This window comes from Hylobates moloch, unplaced genomic scaffold (genome assembly GCF_009828535.3).
Source record: "Hylobates moloch isolate HMO894 unplaced genomic scaffold, HMol_V3 SCAFFOLD_22, whole genome shotgun sequence".
NCBI lineage: Eukaryota > Metazoa > Chordata > Mammalia > Primates > Hylobatidae > Hylobates > Hylobates moloch.
The window spans coordinates 20,803,941-20,814,254 of NW_026652297.1; positions in this window are offsets into that span (position 1 = coordinate 20,803,941).

Genomic DNA, 10,314 nt, shown 5'->3' on the forward strand with positions numbered 1-10,314 from the left:
CACACGCTTCACCACTGTACCTCACGTCCCCTTCCCCTCCATATTTAGAAAAATATTTGCAAGTAGTCAGTCAGGTCAGCTCAGATTGCGCAGTCTGACCCCAGCTCATGCGGGAGGGACACAGAGGTAGGGATTGCATTAAGGATATAAAAACTGCCTGGTCTCCTTTGTTCTTTGTGCTCTTGCAATCTTGATTGACTCAAGTGGCACCCTTCTGCAGAAGTAAATTGCCTTGCTGAGAAAACTTTTGCCTGAGTGCTGGTTTTACTTTGCGGCACTGAGCACTTATTCCTAGAGCATTTTTATATCCAACATAGAATATTTTATAAAACAAAAACAAAGACTCAGTTTGTAATATGAATCCTCTCCCTCCAGGCTGGAGGCTAGCCACTCCCTCCCAACTCATTCATTTGTTTAATACGTTTAGATTTTCTTAATCGGTGTTGTTATTATCTATTGCTAAGTGCATAAGTTTCACTTCATTTCATTAAGTTCCACTAACTTAAGTTTCACTAAGTTCCACTTAGTTTCTAAGTTTCAACTATGAAACTTAATGGCTTGAACAGTCATTTTATTTTGCTCATGAATTTGGGAAGGACTCAGTTATGCAGCCCACCTCTTTCTGGCCGGAGTGGTGGGGGATGGAGAACCCACTTCCAGGGTAGTTTCTCCACTCAGGTCCCTGGCACATTGACAGGGCAGCTGGAAGGCTCCTCTGGGCCTCTCCATGTGGCCTTTCAGCATGTTGGTCTGAGGATAGTCAGACTTCTAACAAGACATCTCAGGTTTCCCAGAGAGGGTATTATAAGAGACAGGAAGAGGAAGCTGCCAATTTCTTAAAGCTGTGGCCAGAAACAGGCACAGTGGCACTTCTGCCATATTCTATCAGTAAAGTTGCTACAGCACCCTTCTAGATTCAAGGAGAGGAAACACAGAGCCCACTCATCAGTGGGAGAAGTGTAAAAGAATTTGTGGCTATTTAAAGTCTACCTCAAAGTAGGCTGCTGTACTGATGTCAGTTTTTATTTATTGAGTGCTTAGCAGGCATAGTAGCTCCTTTAATCTTTCCAATAACTCTGTAAGATAGATATCTTTATTAACCCCATTTTACAGATGAAGAAACTGAGACACAGAGAGGCTGAACAACTGGCCCAATCCCTCCCAGAGCTGTATGTGAGCTAGGTTTTGAACATAAGCAGTTTGCACATGGGAAATTAATGAGCTAACTAGGCTATTTATTATCATAACTTCATGTAATTATTACAGCAATAATAAGGCACATTATAAGCACTATGCAACTAAGTAGCCTTTCCATATTCCAGGTAAGCACCCTTCTTGGGTGGGGATGGTCCCAGCTGCTTTTTTGCTGTGGGCTCAGAAGATTGTGCCTATGGGTGAGTGATGGACTGTTTGAGGGCACCTTCCACAGGAATCTTTGTCAGTTTCTCTAGGCATGAATCTTGCAAACAATATAAAAGTCTTTAAGCAACACTAAAAAAAAAAAAAAAAAAAAAAAATACCAGAAACCCAAGATATAACAGATTGACAAGACAGTTGGAAGGGGCCAGGTGTGGTGGCTCACGCCTGTAATCCCAGCATTTTGGGAGGCCGAGGTGGGCGGATCACTTGAGGTCAGGAGTTGGAGACCAGCCTGGCCAACATGGTGAAAACCCATCTCTACTAAAAATACAAAAGTTAGCTGGGCATGATGGTGCACGCCTGTAATCTCAGCTCCTTGGGAGGCTGACACAGGAGAATCGCTTGAACCCAGGAGGTGGAGGTTGCATTGAGCCAAGATTGCGCCACTGCACTCCAGCCTGAGGTGACAGAGTAAGACTCCATCTAAAAAAAAAAAGAAAAAAAAGAAAAAGAAAACGGAGGGAATTTCAGAGTTCAGAGAGAGAATACAAGTTACACTGGTGGTCCTGTCCACAGTGTCCTATGGACAAGTTACAGACAGCACAGCTAACAAAGCCCTGTTCTGCGTGGAACATGTGTTTCAGCCCCCTGATGGCTATTACCTGGTTAGTGAGAGAATATCTCTTTCCAGCACCTGTTAATTGAGTGACGCCATGCTGCCCCACAGGAACAATGGAATGTTTGGGTGCCATGGAAATAGTACCAAGGCAATCTTGCCAGGCACTCAGGTATAGCCTTCGTACATGTAGCCCACTTTTATCTTGCCCAGACTTCAGACTGATTTTTTTTTAAACCAGATATTCAGAGTGAGTCAAACCCCTTTAATCCAAGATCCCCTAACAACACAGAGAGGAAGCTACCCTGCCCAATAGCAAGGCTGCTTGACACTTTGAGGAACTGAGCTCAGTCCTCCCAGGCAAGGCACACCTTCAATGCTACCTTATCCCTTTAGTTTTCCCTGACTTTTCTGGGAGAACGAACTGCTCTCCAATCTGTATTCAATGCATTCCTCTAGAATAGCTTATTGAATACTTACTATGTCACTCCCTTTCTGCAGAATACTTTTGGGAATCAACTCATCTCATTTATACCAGAACCATGGAGTCTTCCCATCCACATTTGACAGAGTCGATGAAAACTCAGGAAGGTTATGTAACTTGTCAAAAATCACACAGGTTGTCCTGTCTGCCTCAAAAGTCCACAAATTTGACCACACAGCCCTGCTGCCTCCCACTCATCACAGGGGGCTATATGTATCTGTCCCCATGTCCAATTCCCCATCAGGTTGCAAACTCCATTAGGCCTGGGGCTGGTGCTGAGCAAGGCTCCCAGCACCTAGTACATTCTCAGTAAATGCTTGAATCAAGTTTATAAAGGTTGAGGGTATCTCCAGGGCTCTATGGGCCTAAGAATCCTAACTCAAAATTGGTGTATCTCACACACTTTCTACTTTAGGAAGCATAATGACCTGGGGTTCCTGGTGCAGTTTGAAATCCATTGCTGTGCTTATAATGAAGGTCATGCTTCCACACATGGCTTCTCATCCATGACTGAGTGTCAGGGGGATAATAAGGCAGACCCATGCCTGGGAAGGGGGTCATTCTAGGTCAGTGGCTCACTTCAGTTCAAAGACTCCCAAGTGCTTTGCCAAATGTTCATTAGACACACGTGGCAGGTAGGATGTTCCCACTCAACCTTTGATCTAGATCTCCTTCACTGGGGTTAGACTTGCATTGTGGTTTGACAGCTTTTCAGCCACCCCTGGCTCCATCATCTCTATTTCCTTTCACACAGGCGCTTTCTCTAGTAAAATTCTTGCATGTTTAAAACTGTCTTGACATCTGCTTTTTGGAAGACCCAGACTAACAGAGTTGATATTTCAATTTTTTATTCATTTCCTTATCATTAATGACTTTACTTCTATTCACTCTAAGATGACCATGTAGATTAGGGAACTGAATGTCAGAGCAGCAAATCCCTCTTTTCTAAGATGCCTTTCAGGAGTGTGTCCCACATACTAGGCAGTGTGCCAAGTCCTTTATATGCAGTCTTCCCTTCAATCTCCAACAGTGCTGTGAGATCAGTAGGATGACTTTCCTATTATCCTGATAGGTCATCCTACTGATGACTGTCCTATCATTTCATAGATAGGATATCTGAGGTTCAGGGAGGTTAAATTATTTGCCCAAAGGTCACAAAGCCAAAAAGTGACAGCGTTCAGATTCTAGACTGTTTATTATTTCATTTAATTCTTCCCATAAACCCAGTGGAAAATATAAGCAAGAATAAGAAAAGCTAACACTTACTGGACGCTTAGGTGTCAGGCACTTCCCATGTATTTTTTCATTTGATTCCTGCCACAACCCCATGAGGGAGATACTATTGTCCTCATTTCACAGACAAGAAAACTGTGGTGGGCAGAAATTAGGAGATTTGCCCAGGGTCACCCAGCTAGGAAGTGGCAGAGCCAGAATTCCTGCTGGGACCTACTGGCTCCAAGAGCCCATGTGCTCCCTCCTTCTTGCCTCCCACTCATGGCAATACTGTCCCAGCCATACGGAAAGGTGCTTTACCTTAGCTGCTGTTCATATGGTTTTGTTTGCATCCATTGCTACCCATGAAGGGAGTTACAACTCAGGAAAACTGACCTTTTCCACTTCTGATTCGACTCCAGACACAGGTCTAGTCTTATTTCAGAACCCTCTGCTTTTCATTTCATTTGAATCCATATTAAAACACAATAGCCTACATATCCAATGTCTTACAATTGAACACTAAGAAGCCACCAAGGATCATATTTATTGTGTTTATATACAATGTGTTGACACAGAAATTTACAGCAAATAGAAAAGTTACAAACTGGACATATAACTCCATTTAAAAATGACTCATATTCATAGTTATAGATTTGGAAAATGTAAAACCAGCTTATGTGTTTATGATCTCTTAGTGGCAAGTTTACAGGTGGTTTTGTTTAAAGTATCATACAGAGTAACTTTGCTCTTTAAAAATCCTCTGTTCTCTGCCTATTACTTTCCTCTCTCATATCCCCTGGCAACCGCTGATCTTTTTACTGCCCCCATAGTTTTGCCTTTTCCAGCATGCCATATTAAATTCCCAGGAGTAGGATTGCTGGATCATATGGTTTAAGTATGTTTAGTTTTGTAAGAAACTACCAAAATGTTTTCCAAAGTGGCGGAGCCATTTTGCATTCCCACCAGTAATGAATGAGTTCCTCCAAGCCGGGCATGGTGGGTCATGTCTGTAATCCCAGCACTTTGGGAGGCCAAGGAGGATGGATCACTTGAGGTCAGGAGTTCAAGACAAGCCTGGCCAACATGGTGAAACCCCGTTTCTACTAAAAATACAAAAATTAGCCGGGCGTGATGGCGCATGCCTGTAATCCCAGCTACTCAGGAGGCTGATGCAGGAGAATCACTTGAACCTGGGAGGTGGATACTGCAGTGGGTTCAGATCATGCCACTGCACTCCAGGCTGGGCAACAGAGCTAGACTCTGTCTCAAAAAAAAAAAAAAAAAAAAAAAAGAAAAGAAAAAGAAAAAGAGCTCCTCCACATCCACACTAGCATTTGGTGTTGTCAGTGTTCTGAATTTCCACCATTCTAACTGGTGTGTTGTGGTATCTCATTTTGTTTCCCTGATGAGATATGTGGAACATTTTTTCATATGCTTATTTGCCACCTGTGTCTTCTTTGGTGAGATGCCTGTTAAGGTTTTTGGTCCAATTTTAAAAGTTGGTTGTGTGCTTATTTGTGAGTTTTAAGGGTTCTTTGTATATTTTGGATAATAGTTCTTTATCCGTCTTCTGCAATTTTTTCCTCCCAGTCTATGGCTTGCCTTTTCATTCTGTGACAGTGTCTCACAGAGCAGAAATTTAAAAATTATAGTGAAGTCTAGTTTATCATTTTTCATGGGTGGCGCCTTTGGCGTTATATCTCAAAAGTCATTGTGAAACCCAAGGTCAGGTAGATCTTCTCCTAAGAGTTTTATAGTTTTGCATTTTACATTTAGGTCTCTGATTCATTTTGTTAATTATTGGGAAGGATGTAAGATCTGTGTCTAGATTCACTTTTTGCATGTAGTTGTCTTAATTATTCCAGCACCATTTGTTGAAAATACTGTCTTCACTCTGTCACATTGCCTTTACTCCTTTGTCAAAGATCAGTTAACTATATTTATGTGGGTCTATTTCTGGGTTCTCTATCTGTTCCACTGATCTGTCCATTCTTTGACCAATACCACACTGTCTTGATTACTGTAGTTTTATAGTATGGGTAGTGTAAGTTGGGTAGTGTAAGTCCTCTCATTTTATTCATCTCCTTCAATATTGTGTTGGCTATTCTTGGCTTTTGCCTCTCCATATAAACTTTAAAATCAGTTTGTTGATACCCACAGAATAACTTGCTGGGATTTTAATTGAGATTGCACTGAATCTATAAAGTTGGCAAGAACTGACATCTTAGTCTTTTTATTCATGAACGGACTATCTCTGCAGCATATTTTTTCTTTGATTTCTCCCAATAGAGTTTTGGAGTTTTCTTCATATAGACCTTATACATTTTTACAAGTTTTATACCTAAGTACTTTGTATGTTGGGTACAAATGTAAATAGTATTGTGTTTTAAATGTCAAATTCACTGTTCACTGCTGGCATATGAGAAAGTAATTGATTTTTGTATATGAACCTTGTATCTTGCAATACTGGTATAATTACTTATTAGTTCCAACTTTTAAAATTCATTCTGATTTTCTACATAAATGGTCATGTCATTTGTGAAAACGTTTTACTTCTTCCTTTCTAACCTGCATACTTTTTATTTCCTTTTCTTGTCTTATATTGCATTAGCTAAAACTTCCAGTATGATGTTGAAAAGCAGTGGTGAAGGGGTCCATCCATGTCTTGTTCCTGATCTTAGAGTGCAGTGGCATGATCATGGCTCACTGCAGCCATGACCTCCTGTGCTCAAGCAATCCTCCCACCTCACCCGCCTGAGCAGCTGGAACTATAGGTGTGTGCCGCCATGCCTCGCTAATTTTTGTATTTTTTGTAGATACAGGGTTTCATCATATTGCCCAGGCTGGAGCTTTTTTTTTTTTTTTTTTTAAATAGATGTTCTTTATCCAGTTGAGGAAGTTCCCGTTTTCCTAGTTTACTGAGAATTTTTATCATGATTGTGTTGTATCTAGCTAGTATTTTGATTTGCTGAGAATTACTACATCTACGTTCATGAGAAATATTGACTTTTTTTTTTTTTGGAGACAGAGTTTTGCTCTTGTCGTCCAGGCTGGAGTGCAATGGTGTGATCTTGGCTCACTGAAACCTCCACCTCCTGGGTTCAAGTGATTCTCATGCCTCAGCCTCCCAAGTAGCTGGGATTATAGGCATGCACCGCCATGCCTGGCTAATTTTTATTATTAGTAGAAACAGGGTTTCTCCATGTTGGTCAGGGTGGTCTCGAACTCCTGACCTCAGGTGATCCGCCCGCCTCGGCTTCCCAAAGTGCTGGGATTACAGGCGTGAGCCACCGCGCCTGGCCTACAGTCTTCTTATAATCTTTGGTTTTGAAATTGAGGTAATGCTGGCCTCTTTGACCAAGTTAGGATATATTCTTTCTGCTTCTATCTCTGGAAAACACTGTAGAGAATTGGTATAATTTCACCCTGCGTGTTCAGTAGAATTCAGCAGTGAATCCATCTGGGTCTGGTGCTTTCTGTTTTGGAAGGTTATTATTGATTCCGTTTCTCTAATAGATACAGGTCCGTTCAGATATAGGTCTATTTCTTCTTGTGTACATTTTGGCAAATTGTCATTTAAGGTCCATCTAGGTTATCAAATTTGTTGGCATGAAGTTGTTCATGATATTCCTTTATTATCCTTTAAACGTCTATGGGCTCTGCTCTGTATTGAAGTCCCTTCTCATTTCTGATATTAGTTGTGTCCTTTTTTTCCCCCCCTTTAGCTTGGCTGGAGTTTTACTGATGTTATTAATCTTTAAAAAAAACCAAGTCTTGATTTTGTTGTTTCTCTACTGAAATATTTTTTCAATTTCATTGATTTCTACTCTTAATTCTTGTCTTCTGCTTACTTTGGATTTATTTTGCTTTTCTTTCTCTAGTTTCCTAAGGTGAACACATACATGATTGATTTGAGACAGAGTTTCACTCTTGTTGCCCAGGCTGGAGCGCAATGGCGTGATCTCAGCTCACCACAACCTCTGCCTCCCAGGTTCAAGCAATTCTCTTGCTTCAGCCTCCCAAGGAGCTGGAATTACAGGCGCCCGCCACCACACCTGGCTAATTTTTGTATTTTTAGTAGAAACGGGGTTTTGCCATATTGGCCAGGCTGGTCTCGATGTTCACTAGATCCAGCTGGCTGATGGTGTTAAGTACAACTATGTCCTTATTGATTTTCTGCCTGCTAATTTTGTCCATTAGTGATAGAGGGATGTTGAAGTCTCCAACTATGATAGTGGATTCATCTATTTCTCATTGCAGTTCTACCGGTTTTTGCCTCACGTACTTTGATACTCTGTTGTTAAGTGCATTGGTCAAATAATGGAGAATGAGGTTTTGAAAGAGTTCTAGCTTTGTTTTGTTCCTTCTGGCGGCTGCTAGGCTGCAACAGGAATGTGGGCTGTTAGTTTTCAGGGCTTCTACAGCTGGACAGTGAAAAAGGCAACTAATCCAAGTTAAAACATGACCAAGGCTGTTGGTCTTAGGTAGATTCAGTAGTTTTTCTTGAACTAAATGCTCCTGAGGTTGCTGACAGCCTTTAATTTTCAGACTTCTGTAACAGTCGATTCTGAGAAATTTTGCCAGTTTTATCACGGCTCTGATGAAGAAGCTAATTTTCGGAGGTCATTCCTCTTGCCATTTTCACTGACATCATTTAGCAAAAGCTTTTTGACCATTTGGGCTTTAAAGATGAAAATTTATGTTGGCTTCCATGAAGGGATTTAAAAAAAGACGAAAATTTAATTTTTCTTAAAGAAGGGTAAAGAGAAAGAAATATAAGATTAAATTACTATTTATTTCAATGAAAACACATGGACACAAAGAGGGGAACAGATACTAGGGCCCACTTGAGGGTGAAAGGTGGCAAGAGGAAGATGTTCCAAAAACTACCTGTTAGGTACCACACCTATTACCTGGTGATGAAATAATCTGTACACTAACCCCCCGCTGCATGCAGTTTACTTATATAACAAACCTGCACATGTTCCCTTGATCATAAAATGTTTTAAAAAATTAGTTTCAAATTAAGGAAATATTTCTTTTCTAATTCTAATCAAGATAGTAGACAGGTATTTCAATTCTAATTAAGATAGTAAGCAGTTAAGAGTCATAGGGGAAAGGGGAATGAGACAACCACAAGGAAATGAGAAGTAACACAAAAAGAGGAATGAAGCAGAGAGATGGAGAGATGGAGAACCGATCTAGAAGGGAGAGCACTAGATATCAGCACTTTTTGTCTTAAAAGTAGTCACTAGCCAAGCTTTCCTATCTTCTTTCAGATTAGGTTGTGCTTTGAAAGGGATGAACACAGTAACACACCAGAGAGGGGACTGGTGCTACATTCTTCTGGAGACTGAGGTAGGGAAGAGGTTGGTTTTCTAACTTTGAAAAAGGGCAGATCCAACAACCAACCAATCAGTAGCACTGCCAAGCAAGAACTTTCCAACTCAGAATACATGTTTGCTGCCCGGTTTTGTATCTGGACTACCCACACTGTAAGGGTACCACAAAAAGGGAAGGAACAGGAATAAAGGAAAGGCTACCAAGCATTCCCATGGAAAAGTTGAAACAGCAACAAATTGGTTGGCATCACTTTGGCCTAACTGTGGAAATGGAGCCCAAACTATCCTGTGCCAAATGGCAGAGAATACTGCCCCATCCCACTGAGGTAGGGCGGGCGTGGCTACATGATTTGTTACGGCCAGTGGAGTGTTGGCAGATGTGATGCACGCAGAAGGCACAAACCATACTTGTGTGGTTGGGCTTGCCTTCTTGTGCTTCTACCATCAGTGTGGAAACTTCTGTATAACTTTAGTATTTTAGCCCAGGCCCAAGAATGAACATAGATGGAGCAGGTGGAAGCACAACTCATAGCAGGTAGTAAAGCCCAGCCAGAGACCCAGCTTGAAGCAGTCACCCACACAAGCTGATGTCAGCCAATCTGCAGAGGCACGAGCAAGAATGATTATTTTAAACAACTGAGATTTGGGGTGGTTAGGTGGCAACAGCAACTGAAACGTAAGAAGACATCATTCTTTTAGGATCCACTCCTGAGGGCAAACTATGTTGCCACCCCCTTTACTGCTGTATGCCAAGAGCCTAGCACAGTTCCTGGCACATAGCAGGTGTTCAATAAACACCTGTTGCAGTCAGATTTACATATTTCTCCTAAAAATAATCTAGGAGAATAAAATGAGGGGAACTTACACAATTTAGTGTTCAGTGTGTGTCTCAACTTCAAAATCAACGATTTCAACAAAGACCAGATTGCATGTCAGCAGTCATTAGGGGGTTAAGAGCACCGACTATGGACATGACTGCCTGGATTTGAATCTAGGCTTCACAAATTACTAGCCAGGTGACCTTGGGCAAACACTACTTCATCTCCCCCTCTTTCCTCATCTGTTAAATCGTGCTATAAATAGTACCTACCACACAGAACAGTTGTGTGGATTAAGAGATAATTTATTTCAAGTACTTACAACCTTGCCTGGTACATGATAAATGCTGCATAGGCATTTTCTATTATTATTACCTGCATAAAGACCACTTTGAGAAAGGTTATTAAAGCCCTCTTCACCTGTTCCTCCCATCACCTATTTATGTCTATTTGTTCTCACTTCTATTATCTAATCTTGTA